The sequence below is a fragment of the Canis aureus genome, chromosome 11, assembly GCF_053574225.1.
Source record: "Canis aureus isolate CA01 chromosome 11, VMU_Caureus_v.1.0, whole genome shotgun sequence".
Lineage (NCBI taxonomy): Eukaryota > Metazoa > Chordata > Mammalia > Carnivora > Canidae > Canis > Canis aureus.
The window spans coordinates 13611923-13636267 of NC_135621.1; the positions used below are offsets into that span (position 1 = coordinate 13611923).

Sequence of the window (24345 nt, forward strand, 5' to 3'; positions counted from 1 at the left end):
GAGACCCAGGGAGAGAGGCAGAGACACAGGCAGAGGGAGAAGCGGGCTCCCTGCAGGGAGAGCCCGATGCGGGACTTGATCCTACAACCCTGGGATCTCGACCTGGGCCAAGGCAGATGCTCAGCCAACTGAGCCACCCAGGTGCCCTGGTCTGCTGGGTGTTTTAGAGCCTGGAGTGGTAGCAGGTATCAGAGAGTGGATGGAAAATTCCAGAAGGAGAGGTCCAAGGGAGGAGGGGGAGGTCATGAGATCCATAGGAAGAAGAGATACCTTTTCCTTTCACAGATGAGGATGAAGAGGGTAAGAGAGAAGTGTTAAATACCAGGAATGAGATTTGGGGTAAATAAGGGAAGATTAAGGACTTTGAACTGAATGTCATCAGTGAACTCCAAGAGGTAGGCACTGAGATTTCCTGCTGAGGAAGAGGGAGGCGAGGACAGCCCCTGGGCCGTGGGAGGGTGGGAGTGTTTGCAGTCGTCCCCAGGGTTAGGGTTCAACAAGTGACAAATCAAACAAAGATGTGATTGAGGTTGATAGCATACATCTATAGGGATTTTAATTGATTAATTAAATTAATTAATTAATTTAATTAATTAATTAATTTATTTATTTATTTTTGGATTTTACCTTTAATCGGTACTTTTTAAGTGGCTCCTGCGTTCTGGGCAGCCAGGGACTTGCAGTCAAGTTAAGGGGCTAGATGAAGAAATAAGTAATCATCACAGACTGTAAATGTCACAGGGGGGTGCAAACAGGGTGCTTTGGGAAAAAGAGAAAAATCCCAGAAGGCTTTCTGAGGAGAGAGGATTTACGTTTATGTTTGAAAAATAAGTTGTAATAGAGAATGAACTGGTGGTTACCAGAGGGTAGGTGGGTGGGAGGCATGGGTGAAACAGGTGATGGGGACTAAGGGGAGCACTTGTTTTTTGTTCTTTAAAGATTTTATTTATTCATGAGAGAGAGGCACAGACACAGGCAGAGGGAGAAGCAGGCTCCATGCAGGGAGCCCGACATGGGACTCGATCCCAGGTCTGCAGGATCAGGGCCTGGGCCGAAGGTGGACGCTCAACCGCTGAGCCACCCCGGCATCCCTAAGGTGCCCTGTGCTAAGCCCTGGGTGAGGTATGGGTTGTTAGATCACTACGGCGGCACCCGGAACTGCTATAGCACTCTGCTAACAACACTGGAATTAAAATAAACACTTAATAAAGAAAAAGAAATTGCAGTCGCTACGAAGGCAATGGTGAAAGTCAGAAGAGACACTACATCCAAGACATTAGAGGCAACGGCAGGCGTGGTGCAGTCTGGGATTCCAGCTAATTCCCTGCGTCTGAAACCTTGGCAGAGAGGGTGAAATGGAAGAGTTAACATGAAGAAACACGAACGCTCATGGGACTGGGACTTGCCCTACGGACAAGGAAAACCCATAGAAAGAGTTCAAGCCTGGAGTGACCTCATCAGTTTGTTAGAAAGAACACACCGACTAGAACCAAGAGGGTGGAGGAGGAGGCCGGATTTGCTGGGCAGTTACGTACCCAGCCACAGACGACTGTCTCCGCTGAGTGGAGTTAATGGCAACAATCTTAATCTGTTTATCCACTGATTGATCCAGGGCTGGGACGTGCGGCCCACTTCAGGGTCCTGGGGTAGAAGAGGCTGCACCCGTAGCCTCTGGGAAAGTAGGCTTTGGTCAGCCGGCAGTACCTGAGAGGAGGGCCTCCCTTGTCCCCTTTCTTCCTGTCCTTCTGAACGTCCTGGGAAGCTGTAGGAATCGTTTGGAGGTTACGAGGCAAGGAGTCTAAGGATGAAGGCAACAGGTTGAAGATGGAAGAACCCAAGGGAGACCCTGGGCTCTTGGTGTTGGAAGAGCTCGTCGAGAGGATGTGACCCCCGGCTAGCCCACGCACCAGGGCCACGCGGTCAGGGCTTCTCGCCGTCTTCCCCGTCCTTGGAGCATACCTTTGTGCTCGCCATTCCAAGGGCACGACTCGAGAAAGTAATGTGGTGTTGAGACCACCTGTGGACCATGTAGAGATGATTTACGTAAATAAATTAATTAAAAGAAAAATCAAGTCCCGGTGTCTTGGCATTATATGAAGCTATAGTTAATCATGACGCCAAGGGTCTTGTTTTCTTCATCTGTGTGACCCTGGCACAAAGGCTGGCAAATAGAAGATGCTCAAGAAATGTGTTGGAAGCGGAACTTTGAGGTACAGGCTCTAAATACCAGTAGAGAGGGCAGCCCCGGTGGCGCAGCGGTTTGGCGCCGCCTGCAGCCTGGGGCGTGATCCTGGAGACACGGGATCGAGTCCCACATCGGGCTCCCTGCATGGAGGCTGCTTCTCCCTCTGCCTGGGTCTCTGTCTTTCTCTGTGTTGCACATGGATAAATAAATAAATTTTATAAATACATACATACATACATACATACATACCAGTAGAGAGTCCTGGCCCTCTTTCCTATGTCTCCCCGGATTTGCCTCACTGACCTCATGCCGCTCACTGGCACAGAGCCCTGACGGTGCTTACGTCCCCGCGTGGGAGCGTCCCAGGCACGGCCTCCATCAACCCAGCAAGAGCGTCCAGCCAGCCCACCCTGACCCTGGAGCCCCAACTGCTCCCACCACCTCCAGACGCAGGGTAATGCTGGGCCTCACACAGGCTCTGGCTCCCCAGGGGCTGCCCAGCAGGGCCTTGGGTTACGTGGCCCAGGACTGCAAGGGGCTCCTCACCCCGTCGGGTCCACTCTGACCAAAGAAAGCCAGGAGGTGAAGAGGAGCCGGGACATTAACCCTTCTCCCTTCCTCCCTGATGGAGCACCCTGGGCGCCAGGATCGCACATGGCACAACCAGCAACTCACCACGATTCTCATGGAGCCATAGCCAATCCCCCGATGTACCCACTTTGTAGGTCCTGTTCCTCTGTCCCTGACTCTCTGCTCACTCCTCCTGCTCCGGGATTTCATCTCCTTCTTTCTGGTTGTATTAGCATATACCCTTGCCTCGACTGTTGTTTTTTAGCCTAAGACAAAGATTCTATTATTCAGTATAATTTTCATATCGCGTCTCTAAACCATACTGTGTATGTGTGAATGCCACATCGGCGGATCCTCCTGCACACCCAGGCAGCCAGGGGCGCCAAACAGCACAGGAGTCTTAAAACCCCTTTTTAAGGAAACCATTATCCGTGAGAGGCATTTCTTAAAAATTAGTCTGTCCGTTTTGTAGACATTCTTTTTTTTTTTTTTTGTAGACATTCTTAAAAGGACAGGAAACAAAGCCTACAGGGCATCACGTTAATGCCTGTGATAAACAAATATTTAATTGTCCTTGATTTTAAACACAGAGTTGTCAGTTTGAGCTTGATAATCACTCCTTTAAAGTGGCATTTATGTCTCAAGGCATCAAGCTTGTGTTGACAAGTTTCTTGAAAGTTGGAAGAATAATTGAAAGATACATAATTAACTTTTGCTTAATGTTTACCTTAATGCCGTCCACTATCAACAAAAACTACAGCAAGTGATCAGAGTATCTGAGCTATTTTCTTTTGACAAATGTGGAAGACTAGATTATTTTTTAATCATTATTCTGTTTATCACAGACATCTTTTTTGACACAGTTTAATGTGTTTTATACTGAATACACGGAGGAGTTATGTATAATTAATGGCAATATCCTCAGGGGAAAAATGAGGCTTCAATCTCAGTGGCAGCATAATCATCCTGAATTTATGGATGTAACTGTAGGGGTCTGGAATCATTAGCCAAAGTAAATGGAAAACATAATTTACAATAAAAGATATTAACCTACGTAATTTTATCTGAGATAACAAAGTCTGAAAATTTTAGCATATTGCTAAGCCACCCAGAACAGAAACACAGATACAAAGGAAAAAAGAATAAACACTGGGTCGGCTCCGGGAAGAACCCGACAAAGGAATTATACATAAGTTGAAAGAGACCTATCGAGAAAAAAAAAAAAAAAGGAATACAATAAATCTGGCAAAGATTACATTCTTGGTAATTTGAATTTCAAATCACTCAAGCATTCATTCTTTTTTTTTTTTCCCCCAAGCATACATTCTTAAGAATAGAAAAGCCTTCAGAACTCCCCTAGCTGAGATTGGAAAATAATAGCATTAATACTAAAATATGTACATACTAAACACACTCAACTCTCAGCCACCCGACTAATGGATGAGGGCACAGAGGGCCCAAAATCAAGCAGCAAATGTTTGTCAAATGCTAACTGCGCTGACCTGTCCAGAGACGGCCACCTGCCCACTCCCAGCTGCGTTCCCTGGTCAAACTGGAAATTGCCGGCCTCGACTCCCACCTGCTTTATCACTGAGCTCAGCTAATCACCGGGCCCTCTGGAGGGGAGCAGGTGAGGGCAGACAGGCAGGGCACGGCCTAAGGTGCCCCCCGAATGTTGCCACCACCTCAGGACACTAAGGAAAGGCCCTCGCAATGACTTGGAAGCAATCACCGCTCTCCTTCAAAAAAGCAGTTTCCGACCCTCCATCTCCTGACCACGATTGAATAACTGCACCTGGGATTAACCTTGAACAACTGGGAAACTGGACAACATACGGGAGACAACTGTTTTTTGGACTTTGGCCGACAGGTAGCGTGGGACTGGGACTGCAATCCCTTGAAGAGGGCCTCCCTCTAAGAGGCCATGACTTTCTGCCTGGAGGCCTCTGCCCTGCGTGGACGAGCAAGGGGGGTCCCACGTAAAACACAATAGTCTTACTAAGTGGAGGTGACAAAGATCTGAATCCAGGAGGGCTGAAGCTGCTGGAAGTTTGCAGGCCAGAGCTGCAGAGAGAAGGACGCCACCTAGGAAAGGAGTTCCAGAAGTCCGCATGGGCTTCTTTGGAGTCCTGGCTGGGTGCAGTGAAGTTCCACGGTTTGGGTAGAGAGAGGCTGGGGAGCTGCGAACTATACAGCTCGTGGGCTTGCACGGGGCCTGCTCAGGTTGTGATGGGGCGAGGTGGGAGTGGGGGTGTCCTCCTTGACCACCAGCAGTATTCTACAGAACCCTGGAAAAGCCATGCTTCGGTAATGGTACTGAACTATTACTGGAATATGAAGCTGACTTTATGTCCATCCTAAAAAGGCTGCAAAGCAAAGCCCCCAAAGGATCAAGGGCCCTTACTGCCCAGCATCCCAAAACATAGTTCTCAAAGGAAGACAGCAAAACCCACACAGACACTCAACAATGTAAAACCCACAATGTCCCAGCATCCAAGAAAATTTTACTAACTGTGTCAGGAAGCAGGAACATGTAACCTGTAACCAGAAGAAGAATCACCCAGAGAGGACCCGGAAATGATGAAGGTGGCGAGGATGAGCAGGCGAGAGCTTGAAGCGGCTCTCCTAACGGGGCTTGGCTACTTAAATGAAAACATGAACAAAGTGAGGCGAGGAATGGCAGGTGTTTTCAAAAAGTGCAGTTTCAACAGAGGAGAGGAGAGGGGTGCCAGGGACAGGGGACGGATGGGGAGCACGACACAAACGTGGTATTTATTCCAGAAGGGGGGGCTGCAAAGACAGAAGACGGCAGCAAGGCCTATCAAAGGTTTGGATTCTTGTCTTTCCCTGGGGAAAAGAAAAAGAGAAGCTACAAATGAAAGCTAAAGAGAATTGTCAGAAAGAAGGAATTGTGTGAGGCTAATGGTTCCAGGCAGCTTTGGGGAGAAAACTTTAATTTCTAAGGAGAAGAGGAATGATTTTTCCCTGAGATAATGGAAAGAAGCTGAATATAAGATAGAGACAGAAAGTTCAAGGGAATTAAGCAAAGCCTGGGTAATTAATGGAGTTTCGGTAAAGAGGAGGCAAAGTCATTTATGAGAGGTCATGGGCTTGAGGAATCCAATGAGTAAAAAAAGAAAAAGAAAAAATGAGAAGGAGGAGCCTGAATCAGAGAAAACGTAAGAAAGGAATAAAAGGACTACAAAGGGGGAGCCCCAAACAGCCCCATCTCCCCAAACGCTGTGAACTGAGTGGCCGCCAGAGTTGGTAAGAAGGAAATAATAAAATGTGAAGGAGGAGGGTTTGAGTTCAAATATGTAAAAGGAAAATGATGTCCTGTTTTATTGTAGTATATCCTGACCCCAGTGAAAACTTTCTGGGAGGAAACGTTAAGGGGTCAGGATAGTGCAGACACTGCACTGGACGAGAAGGGTGATGCGAGGTGGGAAGAAGGGTACGGGTAGGGGCGCCCGGGGGCTCAGCAGTTGAGGGTCCGCCTTGGGCCCAGGGCGGGACCCCAGGGTCCTGGGATAGTGTCCCGCATCAGGCTCCTGCAGGGAACCTGCTTCTCCCTCTGTCTCTCTCTCTGTGTGTGTGTGTCTCTCGTGAATAAGTAAATAAAATCTTTATTTTTTTAAAAATGAAACAAGAAAAAATAAGTAAAATAAAAATGAGACAAGAGTAGAATGGCTGTAATCTTCAGGCCACGAAACGTTACCGTGGAAAGTAGGTTCGTAAACTGGGATAATAAAAGCAAACCTAAGTGACGCTGGGCAGCAAGACAAGCCCCAGAGCTGCTACGTTTCTGAGCTGCGTGTCGAGGTGGAAGCGTCAGGCTGGGAGTCAGAGGACGTGATGTTGGGTCTGGTCTCGCAGTGACCGTCTTCCTGGGCTACTTACCTCCTCTCGCCGGGTCTGGTTCCACGTCTGTCAAATGGGCACAAGGCCAGAGACGCCTACTGTGGGTGAATCTGCACAAATCAGACGAGATCATCCGCAGAAACACTGTGTTCCCTGTTCAGTGCTGTGAAACCCAAGACACGTGTAGGCCTTTTTGGGGTCACCCGCGCAGCTCACAGTGATGCATCTTACTCTGAGGTGCCTCCCCGTCCCGCAGGTGGATTTCCTGCATCATCCCCACCACTGACCCTCGACGGTTGGACCAGGATTCGAGCAAGTCATGTGAGGTAGGCCAATCGGATTATCCCGGGAACTCAGAATTGGGACCAAATCTATCCAATCTGAACTGATTATTTGAACAGAAGTGTAAACTGTGGAGCAATGGGTGGGTCATCTGCTGCCTGCTGAGAGCAGGGAGATGGGAAGAAAGCCTGTCTAGAGAGAGAATGAAACTGATGGGCAGCGGGGAGCAGAGATAAGAGTGAGAGAGCGAGAGAGAGAGAGAGCACTTCGGATAGCTGCACAGTTCTGGGTTCTTCTCTCCACCTGTCTGCTTCACTGGCCTGGGATTCTATATGTAAAACACTCCTGTGTCCTAGAAATAAAATCCTTTTTTTTTTTTTTTTTTTTTTGTAAATATGGCTTGTGTGTTTTTCTGTACTTTTCAACTAAAGAATCTTAACTAAGGCAATATGGTAGGTTCGATAGTGTCTGTCCCTCGATCCTACCCAAAATTCATGTCTACCCAGAACTTCCGAACATGACCTTATTTGGAAATAGGATCTTTGCGTATGTAGCTAAGGTGAGGTTATCCTAGATTCCAATGGCTTTTAATCCAGTGGCTGGTGGTGTTCTTATAAGAAATGCACAGAGAGGAAGCCCTAAGAAGACGAAGGGTAGGCAGACATTGGTGCTGTGCTGACAGAGGCAAAGGGATGCTTGAAGCCACTAGAAGTTTGAAGAGCCAAGAAGTCTTCCTTAGATCCTTTAGAGGGAGCGTGGCTCTCGTGACACCTTGATCTTGGGCTTCTGGCTTCCCAAGCAGAGAGAGAATCCATTTGTGTTGTTTTAAGCCGCCTAGCTCGTGGTGCTTCATTACAGCAGCCCTAGAAAACCAACACAAGGAGCATTATAGGACAATCCACCCCAAAACTGCTGTTTTCAGGCTGTGCTGTCATGGAAAGGGTGAGACTCTGTACCAGGGAGGGACCCTTGAAGCTCTCAAGGTCTTCTGGGCCCGCAGCCCCTTTCTGAGAAATAAGCCCTTCGTGGTTTGTTCTGCACAAAGTTGTTATATTTTTTATCATGTGAAACCACTGCTACTCCTCCAGCCACACCTGATTGGAACCAAACTTTCCCAGGAATGAGCTAGTCAGAAGGAGGCCAAGAAGAGTTTGGTGTCAAACTACCGGATGGGGCTCACTCTGCATCAGACGGTGACAAGTCAACTCAACCAGGAAATACAAACCCTAACTAAACAAAGAGTAGGCAATATCCCAATCTATGCTGAGTTTTTGATATCTCCCCGAGCCTAGCGATACTCCTGTCTGGGAAGCTCTGTGACCAAGAAGGCTGCCACGGAGCAGAGGACACCCCACGGTGCCCCAGGACTCCTAGCAACAAACTCCCATTATTAGAGAGCATCTGGGCGCGCATCCTGTTTCAACTTGTTCTACTCTGCTCGGGCTTCCATAATAAAATACTATAGGCTGGGTGGCTTAAACAACAAAACTTTATTTCTAACACTTCTGGAGGCTGGGAAACCTAAGGTCAAGGTGCTGGCCAATTCAGTTCTTGATGAGAGTTCTCTTCCTGGCTTTCAGATGGCTGCCTTCTTGCTGTGTCATCAAATAGTCTCTCCTCGGTGGGTGCACAGAGGGGAGTGGGAGAGGGAGAAGGAGAGGGAGATCTGTCTCTTCCTCTTATTATAAAGCCACCGATCCAATCAGATTAGGACCCCAACCTTACGACCTCGGTTTAATCTTATTAACTCCTAAAAGCCCTATCTCCAAATATAATCACATTGGGGGTTAGCCTTCAACCCTTCTCCCTAATACCCTGTTAGGATCTTTTCAGCAAACAACTGGCTCATTCGTGATTCTAATGCAGGGGTTACACTGAAAGATAATCTCGGATGATTTCTGTTGCCTCACCAAGATACAACGTACTTCTAATTACATAAATGAGAACACACACACACATACATATATACACACATATGAGTATACATTTATAGTATATATATTCATAACGTCCCACATGCCAGATGTTGTGCTAAGTGGTGTATGTAAAATATATATATATTTCATTTCATCCTCACAACAGTCTCATGAGGCAGGTCGTGTTATTATGTTCATTTAACAGTCTAGAAGATCAAGGCACAGGAAGGTTAAATAACTTGTCCAAGCTCATACAACTGGTATGTGCTAATCCTGGGACTCAACCCACACAATCTGGCTTCAGAGTTCATGAATTAATAAGCCATAGTCCCAGCTATGAGAGACTGCTAGTATAGTGGCTGGAGTAAGGGAAGATTGAAATCAGAAAATTATGGGCAGCGTACTCCTTTGGGTGAATCGTCTCTCGGCCTACTAGTCCCTATGGACTTTGATGGCCATAGGTTAACTGGCCATCCCAGAGGTAAACACAACTTGCCTTGGAATAAGACGTGCATGGCTCCACATGTTTACTTTATCTATCTCTGCACATTGGGCAAGCCATCCAGTGTATGTGGAAAGGGATGCAAGATTTTTCTCATCACATTCTGTATGTACTGAGCAAAGAGCTGGTCGCTCTCAAGTTTTGTCCCCTGGGCAGAAAAGGAAGAAGATTGTGTTCCTTCCCCTTGCTCTTACTGATCAAGTGCTCCTGTGTGCTCCAACAAGACGTTCTTCTTAGTTGGATGAATGGATGTGTAGAGAGGCAAGAGGCCAGGACTTATGGGCTCAAGAATGTGTAAGATTTATTGGAGCTGCTGGTTAGAACACTGCTGTTTTCGTGAACTGGACCAAAATGCTCTCACACCAAGCTTGCACCAATAAAATAAATAGCCTCAGGTGTCTATCGACCTAAGAGGACCTGCCTGGAGTTGATATAATTGCCAAACCACTCACTGGGAACTTGACAGATGAGTCCTTTAGCTTTCAGTTCACGATGAGAATCTGCACCAGAAAATAAGACTAATCCTTTTTTTTTTTTTTAAGACTAATCCTTTTTAAGGAGAAATACAAATTCCTATTTTCTTAATCTTTCATTCATTCAACAAATGTTTATTGAATGCCTACTAGTGATAGGCACTGTTCTTGGAGATTGAAGTAGATTGAGCAAAACAAAGATTCGTGCCCTCATGAAACAGGTATTCTAGTAGGGAGAGATAGATAATTAGCAATAGACATCATGAATAAGTAAGTTATATAGGGTATGCTAGGTTATCAGTGGAATGGGAAAAGAATGAAGAGCAAAAATAAGAGGACTTGAAACTGTTGGGGGCTGGTTGCAATTTTAAATAGAATAGTCAGGGTAGGCCGTGTTGAGAAGGCAACACTTGAGGAAGGACTTGAAGGAGGTGAAAGGACTGGCCAAGTAGATATCTGGGGTCAGAGCACACCAGACAAGGGAAACAGCAACACTGGAGTGCTTGGTATGTTTGAAGAATCTCGGGAAGACAGGGTGGCTGGAGCAGTGGGGTGGGGTGGGGGGGGATTGTGGAAGTCGGGAAAGGTAACAGGAACCTGCAGACCACTGGAGCGACCTCTACTTTTACACTGTAGGATTCCTATTCTGAATGATATGGGACCCTATTAGAGGGTTTTGAGCAAGGACTGACATGTTCTTTCTTCTGTTGTAACCAGGTCTCCTTGACTGCTGTGCCGCAAGCTGGGCGTGTGAGAGCAAGAGTAGAAAGATGGAAACCAGATAGAATGCAACTTCTGTTATCAAGACAAGAGACAATGTCGGCATAAAGTAGGTCGTAATAGCAGAAGTGATGAAGAAGTAATCAGATTTGGGGTCGCATTTGTGGGTAGAGCCAATTGGAATTGCTACGGATTGGATATGGTGTGTAAGAAAGGAAAAAAAAAAAAAACAACCATATGAGTTAGATGAGTTAGATACCTATGACCATCAAGATGGAGAAAGGCTGCAAGTTGTTGGCCGTACAGATCTGAAGGGCAGGGGGAAGAACGTCTGGGCTGGAGTTATGGATGTGGGAGTTGTTGGCCTACAGATGGGGTGCAAAGCCAAAGGCTGAATGAGATCACTAAGGAAGCGTGTGTGGATAGAGAAGAGGTCCGGGCCTGAGCCTCTGAGCGTGCCAAAGGAACAAGTTGGGGTGGGGTGGGGACGAGGACTCAGCACAGGAAGGGCATCAAGATAGAGTAGTCAGGAAAGGGGAGAAGGCTGGAGCGACGTTCTTGACCAGGCAAGAAGGGGTGCGGGCTGGTATGGGGGGCGGCTGGCCCTGGCCAGGAGCTTGGGGAGCCCCTCTGTCCTGACCCCACTCTCTGGCCCACCGAAGGCCCCTCCATATCCGGCGCTGTCTTCACACAGTGCAGGTTGTTCTTGCTGATGGCCTCCCCAAAGCAGTTGCCCGTTGGCCACTTGGTGAAGGGCAGTTCCATGAGCGGTCAGTGCTCCCCGGGCACGTCACGCAGATCTCATTGTTGAACACGACGTATTTTCTGTCCTTCTGCTGAGATGGCCCAGGTCGGAGGAGCTAGAGTGGGAGCCCAAGGGCCCCACGGCTGCGCCGGGAACACAACCAAGGTCTCTGGGGCCTGGTGGCCGTGCTGAGATTCCACAGACCGAGTGCCCTAAGAACAGAAACGTGTGGCCTCCCGTGCTGGAAGCTAGAAGAGAGAAGTCAGGGTGTCGGCAGTGTGGGCTCCTCCCGAGGCCGGGAGAGAGAATCGTTCCGGCTTCTCCTCGGGCATCTGGTGACTGGTTGGTGGTTTCCAGCATTCTTCCCTCACAGATGCGTCACCTTAGGCTTTATGTCCACACGGCGTCTCCCTGTGAGCTCATCTCTCTGTGTCTAGGGTTCCCCTTTTCATAGACACCAGTTGTATTGGATTAGAGGCTCACCCTACACCTGTATGAGCTCATCTTAACAAATTGTATCTGTAAGGACCCTATTTCCAAATAAGGTCACATGCTGAGGTATTGGCAGTGAGGACTTGGCCATGCGAGTTTGGGGGGGAACACTCAATTCTACCTATGACAGTCTTCCAACGTCACATTTAGTGCCAGCCTCAATGGTAGAGATCAGGCGGTCGCAGATGAGGAGGGACTGGGAACAGGGGGATCGAGGTCTTCTTCCTTGCACGGCTCTCCGATGCCAGTCCTGTCATTTGAGTCTGTCGTCTGTGATGCGACTCTGACGTGACTGCCTTGGCCTGTTTTAGAAAGCAGGACCTTGAAGAGTAAGAGGTAACAACTGGGAAGGTGAAGAGCGTGGGGATTTGTAGGAGTGGGTGTTCCTCTGAAGCAGTGGCCACGTGCGTCGAGTACACATTTGCCTTTTACCCAAACAACCAGAAGTGCCCAGCATCCTCAGGCATCCCTCCTGAGATTCTGATTCTGTGGGCCCCGAGCCAGGAACAGGCATTGTAGCACGCTGGAGGGTGATCCCGGTGCCCCCCACCCCGACACACCAGGGGGTCATGGTGTGACAATAGTGACAATACTGGGGCACCAAGACCCTCAGGTTGGAGCCAGACCAGGCCTTGCCATCCAGACAGTGGGCAGCACTGGGGAACGCCTGCTCCCAGGGCCGCGAGGGCCAGAGGAGACCATCAAGGCCACCTCTACAGGCGGCACACCCGCCCCGAGGGGGGGAAGCCAGGGCACCTGGAGGGCTATGGGCAGAGGGAGAAGCAAAAGCAGGACTTCGGTATAAGAGGATTGCAATGGATAAAATGAAGAGAGCAGAGAAATGTGAGCAGCTGCCCCTAAGCCAGGGTCTAGACCAGTCAATGTCTCCTTTCTTTTATCTTTTTAAAGATTTTAATTTATTTATTCATGAGAGACACAGAGAGAGAGAGAGAAAGAGAGAGAGAAGAAGAGACACAGGCAGAGGGAGCCCGACGTGGGCCTCGATCCCGGGGCTCCAGGATCAGGCCCTGGGCTGAAGGCAGCCCTAAACTGCTGGGCCACCCCAGCTGCCCAGTGTCTCCTTTCTCTTCACCAAGTCACCGAAGCTGTCACGCTTCAGAGCAGGCCACCTTCCTGCTTCTGGGGTTGTTCTGGGTTCCCCAAACAGGTACTTTGCCACGAGACCAAGGGCACGTCTGTTTTTGGTGGGTGGTTGTTGGGGTCCTCTGCTTCTCGCGGCACTGCCTTGTCCTCCGCATCCGGACACAGAATAAGAGCCCGAGGAAAACCCCGGAGTGTGTGATTGTGCGGGGAAAGCCACCGGGGTCTGTAGTGAAGTAGGGTTAGACTCTGCTAAGTGTGCTTCTTGAGAACCCTGAGTAGAAAGATCCGTGTCTGCATCATTTCTTTACTCTTCTTTCACCTTCTTGACCTCACTGAGTGTTCACAAGAACCCCAGAATACATATTACCCTCACTGGACAGATATTTTAAAGATGAAAATATGGGGCACTTGGGTGGCTCTGTCGTTGAGCATCTGCCTCCGGCCCAGGCAGTGACCCCAGGGTCCCGGGATTGAGTCCCGCATCCGGCTCCCTGCATGGAGCCTGCTTCTCCCTCCGCCTGTGTCTCTGCCTCTCTTTCTGGGTCTGTCATGAATAAATAAATAAAATTTTTACAAAGAATAAAGATGGAAATATGACATGCCCTTTTTCTGCTTATAATCCTAAGTGATTCCTCATTGTTCACCCATTGGCTCCATCCTGGGGGAAATATGTTCCAAGGAAGTAACCTAAAAAAGGGGGGAAGCCAATTCGTACAAGGGTGTCTGTAACAGCTTTATCCACGACATTAAAAACTGAGAACAAACCAAAACCCAGTCATGAAGGGCAAGGCTAAGCCAATCCTGTCTCCCAACCCGCTGGACCACTCTGTACCTGCTCTAGGCGCTAGGGCTGCAGCCTACCCGGGCTCGAGGCACGGGTGGGGCTCAGGGTCTGTGTCTACAGGTGCCCAATGTGCAACAGGTTTAATGAACAGCAAGAGGAACAGCCTGATTTCAGGTCTGTGCACACGCTCTGGCGCCAAGAGCAGGTGCCAAGAGCAGGCTGGGGAGGTCATGAAAGGTGGGGCGCCCCATGTGCCTCCCAGCTGCTGCTTAGGCCTGACCCGCACAGTTCTTTTTTCTTCCTTTTGTTTTTTTGGTTTATTTTTTTAAAGATCGTATTTAATTATTCACACAGAGAGACACAGAGAGACACAGAGAGAGAGAGAGAGCGAGAGGCAGAGACCCAGGCAGAGGGAGAAGCAGGCTCCGTGCAGGGAGCCCGGTGTGGGACTCGATCCGGCGACCCGGGGTCACGCCCTGGGCAGAAGGCAGATGCTCACCCGCTGAGCCCCCAGGCGCCCCGACATACACATTATTTCGGTGGGAAAACCCATTTGTCCCCCGAGGACCGTCACAGCATTTCATCCTGAGAAGAGAAAACGAGACGCGGCGGGTAAAACCTCAAGGCCTCCCTGTGCAGGGGGCGCGCGGGGCAGGTGCGGCCCAGTTTGGGGGTCGGCGGCCCCGACTTCGGGGACCCCCCCGGGCGGGCTGCGTGTGCCCCACGCACACCGGAGCACTTGGCCGTGCTCACCCCGCGTCTGGCCAGTCGGGGGGGGGGCGAGGAGGGGGGGGCGAGGGGGGCACAGGGCGGGGCAAGCGCAGTCCTCCTCCCCGCTACCCAGGGGAGACCCGCTGGGGCCGGATGACGCGGAGGCCCGGGAGGGGCGGGGCAGGTCGGGGGGGGGGGGGGGAGGGGGGGGCGGGGCGGGGGACCCGCTCAGACTCGATGACCCCGAGGGCGGGGGGGGGGGGGGGGGGGGGGAGTGACGGGGGGGGGGGGAGTGACGGGGAGGGGGACCCGCTCGGACTCGATGACCCCGAGGGCGGTGGGGGGGGACGGGGGGTTTGAGCGCTCCTGCCCCCGTGGCCGCTACGGGCCTCGCACATGGGCCTCGCTCAATCCCGCCTTCTCCTGGCCTGACCCCGCCCTGGAAACACTGGCCGCCGCGCCCCAAACTCATGTGACCCTGGTTTGTGTCCGAAGATCAAGGTCATCACTTACAAGGAGGAATATGGGGGGGCGGGGGGGCAATATTCCTGTTGGACAGTCTGCAAGTTCTGCTCCCGCAGGTGAGACCAAGCCCAGGTCGGAGGCCGAGCGCCGGGGTCCTGGGAGCCTCCCCACCCCCATCCGCCCAGAGCCCCCCAAGGCCTTTCGGCGTGTGCCCCCCTGCGGGCCCCAGCGCACAACCCCTTTCTCTACGCCCCCCCCCCCCCCCCCCCCCCCAGTCCTTGCGACAAACCACGGCCTCCGGGCGGGCTACCTTTACTTTCCAGCTGTCACAGCCCCCTCGGCCCTGGTGGCTCTGGGCCGCGCCTGTGTCGCCCGCTGTCCCCATCAGGCCCGGGGACTCACTCCTCCGCGGGGCTGCTCACCGCCCAGCACCTGGCGGTGCCCCAACAGGGCCGCTGACCCAACCGGCTCTTTCTCCACCTGCTCTAACCGCCTGGCCTGGCCTGCCAGGGTCAGTTTTTGTTAAATAGAGGCAGGGAGACATCCATCAATCCAGAGAGAGAGAGAAAGAGAGAGAGAGAGAGAGAGAGAGAGAGAGAGAGAGAGAATCCTATTCCCGGACTATGACCTGTCCAAACGTTATACCCCCAAAAGCCAGCCTTAGGAACACTCGGGCCTTGGTGCTCTCACCCCCACCCACCTGCTCATCTGATCCTTCCATCCTGATTCCCTAGCCTCACCCTGCACCCGGCTTATGCCCGCCTTACTCTGCCTCCTTACTTTGCTGACCAATGTGACCCCTTCCACAAGCACATTGATTTGGATTCTCTGAACCGCCCCCTCCCCCCACTTTACCCACCTCAAGGCCCAGAAATGCTGAATCAGTCTGAATTCTAACATGGACCGCAAGTGACTTGTATGCGTGCCAGCCCTGGAGAAGCTCTGCTGTATTATTTTTATTTTTTTTAAAGATTTTATTTTTTTTATTTGTTCATGAGAGACCCACAGAGACAGAAGCTCCGCTTTAAATCTGTAGGTTCCTTGCTCTCTTGTCTCCTGTCACTCTTAAGATATCAGCATCCACCGTACTAGTTCTCTATGGTTGCATATAAAATCACCTCAATTTATCGGCTTGAAGCAATGCTTACTCTCTCACAGTTACTGGGCATCAGGAATCTGGGCAAGAATTTTTAATTTTCTTTTCTTTCTTTTAAGAGAGAGAGCTGGGTAAAGAGAGAATCTCTGGGGTAGAGGAGGAGGAGCAGAGGCAGGGGGAGAGAATCCCAAGCAAGCTTCTTGCCCGGCACAAAGCCAGACGTGGGCCTGGATCTTATGACCCTGACATCATGACCCGGGGGGGAAACCTAAAGTGGGATGCTTAACTGGCTGAGCCACCCGAGCACCCCTGGGCAAGACTCATCTGGACGCTCTGCTCAGGAACTCACACGGGGTGCAATGATGTGTCAGCTGGACTTCAGTCCTCCCAGGCTTGGCTGCGGAGGAGTCACTCCAAGCTCACTCATGTGGCCGTCGGGGGACTCATGTCTCCACGGGCCTTTGGATAGAGGCCTTCCTGAGTTCCCTGCCTGGTTGACCTCTCCACCGGCCGCTCACAGCACGGCAGCTGGCTTCACATACAACAAACAAATGAAAAAGCAAGGGAGGGCAAGTAGGACGGAAGCCAGAGTCTTTGTGACCAAATCTCAGAAGGGATAGCCCATTATTTTTTGCCTTACTTTATTTGTTAAAAGTAAGTCCGTAGGTCCAGGCTACAGTCAAAGGGAGAGAGTTAGACTAAGGCATGAGCAACAGGCGGGGGTCTTCAGGGGCTGTCTCAGGGGCCGCCTACTACACCCACGTTCATTGTCATCTACTACCTTGGCTGACTAATTTTCTACTCAGTTACACGTCTGGGTGGCCATACATGGAACCTCAACACCACTGGGAGTTTGAGAATCTCCAAACTTCTCCCCACTGTGCTCTCTGTCTTGACTACAACTTTTAATTCCCTCTACTTGCCCCACATCTTTACTCCTCTTACACCATCCTTGACGGCAAACATGATTTCCTATCCCTTTCCACCTTTCTCGTCCTCACATACTAACACTCTTCCAGTCTCACTCAAAGCTCCATACGAGGTGGGGGGGGGCTTCCAATGCAGCCAGTTATGTTTGGCCTTACTAAAAACCTAAAAGCACCCACACTCACCTATTTGACTTGTGGGATTGTCACACTTTCCCTTCCTCCACTTTAGGGCAAATCTAGGATTCTCTGCTTTTTCTTCCATTCCCAGGTTGATGAGCATGCCTGAGGGAAATCATAAAACCACGCCAATTTGTCTCATTTATAAATGGATACTGTCTAACTTCATCTGGGTAACAACTCTCTTCAGGGCTGCATCTCTACAGAATTTACCCAGCATCACCTCCAGAACTTTCTCATTCTCCTCAAGTCCCCACACCCTCATTGACCAGCCTTGGTCTATCCTGAGCCTTCCTCCAGTGGAAGCCTATTCCCATTGGCTGTCTCCACTTTAGAACGCTTTCATCTCGTTACTCATTATTTTTTGTCCTCGTCTCAGAGGAATAGGTGCTGGTCTTCCCTTGTGGGCCTAAACTCTTCACATACCCTACAATCCATTCTATCCCCCTTCTTGACTTCACTCCATCAGTTCCTCCCTCTGTCTGGATTGCCTCCTCCCCTTCAGCTTACAAACATGTCCACAGTAAAAGCGACCTTGACTCAGTTACTCCCCCAAGCTACAACTTCATCATTTTCTTTATTTCTACCTCTAATTTATTTTTAGTTTTATTATGATTTTCAAATATAAAGAAAGGTAGAGGGGTGCTCGGCTGACTCAGTCAGAAGAAAATGTGACTCTTGATCTCAGGGTTGTAAGTTCAAGCCCCATGTTGGGTGTAGATATTACCTAAAAATAAAATCTTAAAATATAAAAAAGAAGAGTATCATAATAGCTACCAATATACTTGCACCTCGATTGAACAATTGGCCATGTCTTCTTCATCTTTCTTTTCATGAAATATTTTAAATTAAATTATAGACATCATGACATTTCATTCCTACATACTTTAAAATGCATCCCTTAAAAACAATATCAGGGATGCCTGGGGGCTCAGTGGTTGAGCGCCTGCCTTCAGCTCAGGGTGTGACCCCAGAGTCCTGGGATCGAGTCCCGCGTCAGGGTCCCTGCATGGAGCCTGCTTCTCCCTCTGCCTGTGTCTCTGCCTCTCTTTGTGTCTCTCATGAATAAATAAATAAAATATTTTTAAAAACCCAATATTATTATCATAATTAGCAAAACTAATAATAATGCCTTCATATTATATAACAGACCATATTCATATTTTCCCAATGGTTTCAAAAAATGTGTTTTACAGCCTTTTTTTCAAGCCAGGATTCAAATAAAAACCACACATTGCTCAGGTTGTTGTATGGCTTAATTATCTTTTGATTTCAGTAGTACTCCCCACCCTTTTTTTTATGCCATTGAATTGTTGGGTTGGGCCCCTTGTCCCTAGCTTTGTCCCACCTTCTGGATTTGTCTTGTTTCCTTTTTGGTGTCATTTAACATGTTCATCTACCCCTTTATTTCCTGTAAACTGGAGATGGAATATAAAGGCTGATTTCAATTTAAGTTAAACATTTTTGTCAGGAATATTCGTAGCTTATGTTATGTACTTTATTTTTTTTAAGATTTTATTTATTTATTTATGATATACACAGAGAAAGAGGCAGAGACACAGCAGAGGGAAAAGCAGGCTCCATACAGGGAGCCGAATGTGGGACTCGATCCCGGGTCTCCAGGACCACACCCTGGGCTGAAGGCGGCGCTAAACCGCTGAGCCACCCGGGCTGCCCTGTTATGTACTTTATATTGCGTCACATTTTAGACACACTACTTCTGACTGTCTCACTTTTAGTGATGCTAACATTTATTACTGAGTTAAGGAGGCCACAGCCAGATCTCCCCACTGTTAAATTACACTTGCAATCAGCAAATAATCCATAGAGTGATATTTTAGTACCATTTTTGGCAAATCTGCCGATTGTAAACATCCTTTATTCTGTAAGAATGAGTAGTGTATCAGTCATGGTTCATTAGAGAAAACCGAAACCAATCTAGATTTTTTTTTTTCATCAGAAAGATTTAATTCAACTAATGAGCTCTCAAATTCATTGGAAGAGCTTGGAAAGAAGGCGAGGCTAGGCCTCCAGGGGCTGAAACAGAATAAATTTAGTGCCTGTGTCCCAAGGCTCATGAAGCCACCATTGCCATGCTGCAGCTATATCTCTTGAATCTAGGACCTAGAATTTAGCAGAAAACCTCATTGTCTCCACACCCATGCTGGCCAGAAGCAACGGTCAAAGGAGCAAGAAGATGGCTTGCACCTAATTTCTACTTTCCAGGTCTAATGGAAGCGCATTTCATTTTTGGAACCTAATTCATATCCTGAAGACTAGATATAAAAGAGTCTGCTTTTTTTTTTTTAACTTTCCCACCAGCCTCTGCACACCAGTAGATATCATGGATTATCATGACACCTATCACCATAGGGCAACGGCAGAAAAGGGGGTATACCTGAGACTTCTCAGGTTCTGCGGCAGCAACGAGAATCGTTCTCATAGGCTCCCCTCCCTGGGCACGTTGCAGAGAAGGTAAAGGCCAACAGTCACTGCTTCTCCATATGCCTTTCATCTGTGAAGATTCTGTTAATACCTCTCATCTTCTCTTGCCTCATTTTACATTCTGTTGTACTTAATGGTTGTAATTTTCAAATTCTCATTTTTATTAGAGTTTTGGGAGAAAAAGAAATAGCAACCTTTTCAGATTTACTAGATGATTCTCAAACTGTTCCATAGACACGTCTGAGTGATAGGCTAGGCTATGTCCTCACGTGGAGGATTTGTGAGATGTACCAGCCTACCAGAGTGCAAGTATTAATCACTTTAATTTAATGTAAGCCCTGCCGATACTACCATTTTTGTATTACCTCCTCATTTCTGTATACCACGTCACTCTAAACTTAATGGCGGGTAACAATGAACATCTCACAAACAACAAATATTATCTCACAGTTTCTGTGGGTCAGGAATCTGGTCTTCATGTTCTTGTTTGGCTCTAGTTCACTCATTTTCATTGCTATAAACTGCTCCATGGCTTGTGTGTACCAAATTTATGTATTTATCCTTCTATTAATGGACATTTGAGTCTCTAGTTTAGGGCCATTGTTAACAATGCTGACATGAAAAATCTCTTACATGTCACTCATAAAAAGACTTGTTAGCACAGACTTCTTGGCTTTATATCTAGGACTGCAACTGCTGGCTAATGGGTATGTGTGTTTCCAGTATTTACTAGGTATTTTCAAATCTCCGAAGTTGTACTAGCAGGTGCGTGAGAGTTTCTGATGCTCCTCATCCTTACCAATGCTTGGTATTGTAAGGCTTATAAAATTTTTGGCAGTCTGATGGTTAGGAAAAGATATCTGACCCTGTTTAACTCACTGATCCCTTGAGGTTGGGTCCCTTTTCTTATGTTTATTGATTATGTGTTCTTCTGTGAGGTCATTGTTCATATCATTGGTCAACATTTCAGTTGGTTGTTTTTTGTGGGATTTCTTTTTTTTGAGAGAGAGAGAGAGTGCCCAAGAGAGAGAGTGGAGAGGAGGGACAGAGGGAGAGGGAGAGAGAGAGAGAACTCTAAGCAGGCTCCACACCCAGCACAGAGCCCCATGCGGGGCTCAATCTCATGTCCCTAAGATCACAACCTGAGCTGAAATCCAGAGTCAGATGCCCAACTGACTGAGCCACCCAGATGTCCCTCAGTTGGTCGTTTTTATATTTCCTCTGACATGTGAGAGCACTTTATACATTCTGGATATTACCCATTGTTAGTTACACTGATTCTATCAATGAATATTTATTGAGCACATGGTGCACTTAGAGGATAGAGCAGTGAACAAGACAGATCCAAAAAAAAAAAAAAAAGGCAGATCCAAAAAACCTCATAATTCACAAGGCACACATTGTAGTGTAGGGAGAGAAACAATAAACACAATAAAAAAGCCAAGTTTATGTATGTTAGATTTTACATACCCTGTTATAAATGCTATAGGCAGAAATGAAGCAGGGAAGAGGGATGGGGGTTGTGGGGAAAGGCTACAGCTTAAAATAGGGTGGTCAAGGAAGGCTTCACTGAGAGACTGACATTTGAGTAAAACCTGAGGAGGGTAGGGAAAGTGACCTCTGAGGTATTTGGTGGAAGAGCATCTTAGAGAGAAGAGCAAATGCAAGGGCCTTGAAGTTGGAGCATCAGTGGTCTGGGCAGGGAACAGCAAGGCGGCCAGCGTGGCCAAAGGCGAATGAGGAATATGAGTCACAAGAGATGAGGTTTGAGCTGTAAGGTGGGAAAGGTGCGTGTGCAGAATGTAAAAGATGTCATAGACCATTGCAAGGACTTGACTTTTTCCTCTTAGTGAGGTGATAAGCCATTTGAGAAAGGGAAAGATTTGAGCAAAGAAGTGACACAATCTGACCGTTTATTTAAAGATTTTATTTCTTTCGAGTACTCTACACCCAATGTGGGGCTCAAACTCACAAACCCGAGGTCAAGGGTTGTGTGCTCAGCCAGTCAAGTACCCCGACTGACTGTTTTTTAAAAGGCCCACTGTAGGGTGCACCAGCGGAAGAAAAGTGAGTGGCTTTCAAAATAATCTAGGTGGGGGATCCCTGGGTGGCTCAGTGGTTTAGGGCCTGCCTTTGGCCCAGGGTGCAATCCTGGAGTCCCAGGATCGAGTCCCACGTCGGGCTCCTGGCATGGAGCCTGCTTCTCCCTCTGCCTGTATCTCTGCCAATCTCTCTATCTATGTCTATGATAAATAAATAAATAAATCTTTAAAAAAAATAATCTAGGTGGAAGATCATGGTGCTTGTGCTGAGGTGATACCGAGGTGGTAAAAAGTGATGAGAAAAAATTGAAAGATATCTTATGAGTAACTGTGACCCAGATGAGGTTGGATAGTGTTTGTTGGGTAGTTATTGATTAATTTTTGTTTTTCTACTCTAGAAGAACTTTCTCAAGTGATGCTTAGGACCTGAGACTGTGGATGGAGAAAGGGTAACCAACCCTTTGGTGGGGATTGGTATGACGATAACAGTAAACAGACAAGAATGGTAATAGCATGGGCTAAGGTGGTACCAGTAAAGGTGGTGAGAAGTTTTCAGAATCTAAATCTATTTTAAAAGTAGAACTAATAAGATTTGTTGATAAATTGGTCATGGAATATAAGCAAAAGTGAGAAATCATGGATGACTTTAGTTTTTTTTTTTTAATCCTAGAAGGTTATTATTAACTAATAAAAACTCCTAGGAGTTTTTATTAGTTAATAATGAAAACACTTCAAGAAGTTTTGGTAGAGAAGATTAGGAGCTCACTTTTGGATTTCTTGAGTTTCAATTGCCTTATCGACATTCAAGTGGAGGTGCCCCGTTGGCAACAGGACGTATGAACCAGGCATTCAGGAGAATTTAAAGGGAGTTTTATTAGTCAATGTTGTTTAAGTAACAAACAACCCCCAAATCTCAGTGGATTAGAGTAACATTTATTTCTTGCTCTTGTTATATACATATGGGTGGCAGATTGATTACAGCTCCACTCTAGGCTGCGAGCCAGCTATGTCTGATTCAAGCATATTCTAATTTGAGCCCTAAGCTGAAGAAACAGCCACTATCTGGCACATGCCACACTCGTGGCAAAGGGCAGAAGCAAGAGAGGCCAAACTAAACAATGCAATCCAATTTAAAGCTCCTCTTTGTATGTGGTGTACACATGCCTACCTTCTATTCCATTCCTTGGCCAAAGAAAGTCACATAGCCCAGCCCTGCAATGAGACAAAGATGTATATTGTGCACTGAAGAGGCATTTCAAGACAAATCTGAAAGTGCGGATGTACAATCTTCATAGAAAGGAAAGAGCAAATTGTTGTAAGCCATAATTCAAGCTACCACAAAGTGAGTACAGACAGTGAAGAGAAGAAATCCAAAGACTGAGATATTTCAATGTTCAGAGGTCAGGGAGATAAGGAAAAACCAACAAAGGAGCCTGAGAAGGAGCAAAGAGTAAGGTAGGGAGAAAACCAGGCTGGAAGTCAAGTAAAGAAAGGGTCTCACGAAGGAAGGAGGGATCATCTGGGGCACACATTGCTAATAGGTCAAACAAGATGAGCACTGATGTTGACCAATAAATTTAGCCACGTGGAAATGTTTGGAGATCTTGACAAGAGAATTGATGACACAATTGTGTGGGGGCAAAAACTTGATGAGTGTGGATTCAAGAAAGAGTGGGAGGAGAGAAGTTAGAGATAGGGTATAGCAGACTGCTCTTTCAAGGACTTCTGCTGAAAGGAGAAGGAAGGAAATGAAGGAGTAATTGGTGGGAAAAGTGAGGTCAGTGGAAATGGGTTTTTCTTAAAGATGGAATAAATAAAACCATAGTTCCATGATGATAAGAAAGCTCCAGTAGAGAGAGAAAAAGTGATAATGCCAGAGAGAAAGTAGACAAGTGCTGTACTGAGATCCCTAAATAGGCTGGAGGGGGTGAGGTCTGGTGTACAGCAGAGGACTGGTGTTCATAGAACCATAGACAGAGTCTGTTCATAGCATCAGGTGACAAGACTGAGCAAATGGACAGAAGTGCAGGTAGGTGAGTAGATGTGATGGTGGGAGCAGATGGTAATTCTCTTCTGATTGCTTCTGTTTTTCCGCTAAATAATGTACAAATCATCAGCTGAGACTGAGAATAGGGAGAGATTATCAAAAATTTGAAAGACTTGAAGATTAGAAGAAAGTATGAGTATTCTAAAAGACTGGGAGACTGCACAAGGGGAAGAATAATGATCGGTGGGTAGCATTAAGGGCCTACTTGAGGTAAGTGATAGCTGTGTGGGGTTGTTGTTTTTTTTCCTTTCCCACCCACAGTCAGCAGCAGAGGTGTGGGTGCAGAGTTAAGTGGAGAATTGGACTTATCCAGATAACAAACCGACAGAGAGTTAGATTTAACTAGAATTTATCATGTTAAAAAAAAAAAAAACTAAGAGGGACAAGGTAGTTTGAGATGCATGCAAGGGGATGTGCATAATGCTTGATCATGGAATTTGAATAGGATAATAATGGAAGTAGAACATGGCACAGGAAAGAAACAATAAAATGGCGGAAGATTCAATAGATTATAGGTCTTAAAATAGTTGAGAAATCGTTGGAGTCAGAAATAAGCTTAAGAGGTAGAAGGCCTCGGTCAGAGAGGGTGATGCTTGGTATTGACATTATGGAGGAGACGTAGTGATGGGCAATAAGAAGATCTAGAGCAGTATTGTTCAATAGAACTGCTGTGGGGTTGGGCCTCTTCGTGTCCACCGTCTAATATGGTTGCCCCTTGTGGCTACTGATCACCGAAAATGGGCCAACTAGGGAAATGAAATTTAAATTTTGTTTAAGTTTAAAATTAAAAGCAATTTGT

General features: G+C 47.6%; 1 protein-coding gene and 1 long non-coding RNA gene across 6 annotated transcripts in view; one reads left to right on the forward strand and one right to left on the reverse strand.

Moving 5' to 3' along the window:
* Positions 1–24345, forward strand: part of YEATS4 (YEATS domain containing 4) — a 75810-nt gene that overhangs the window by 38988 nt on the left and 12477 nt on the right. For all 5 annotated transcript variants that reach the window (XR_013388826.1, XR_013388825.1, XR_013388827.1 and 2 more), the window contains one exon: positions 10507–10618. The gene's annotated coding sequence lies outside the window, so the exon portion shown is untranslated. The remainder of the gene's footprint in view (positions 1–10506; positions 10619–24345) is intronic.
* On the reverse strand, positions 7352–15391 carry LOC144323394 (uncharacterized). Its single transcript, XR_013388830.1, has 3 exons — positions 15121–15391; positions 14134–14219; positions 7352–7761 (listed from the first exon to the last, which is right to left on the reverse strand). It is a non-coding gene; the product is annotated as an uncharacterized LOC144323394 (long non-coding RNA).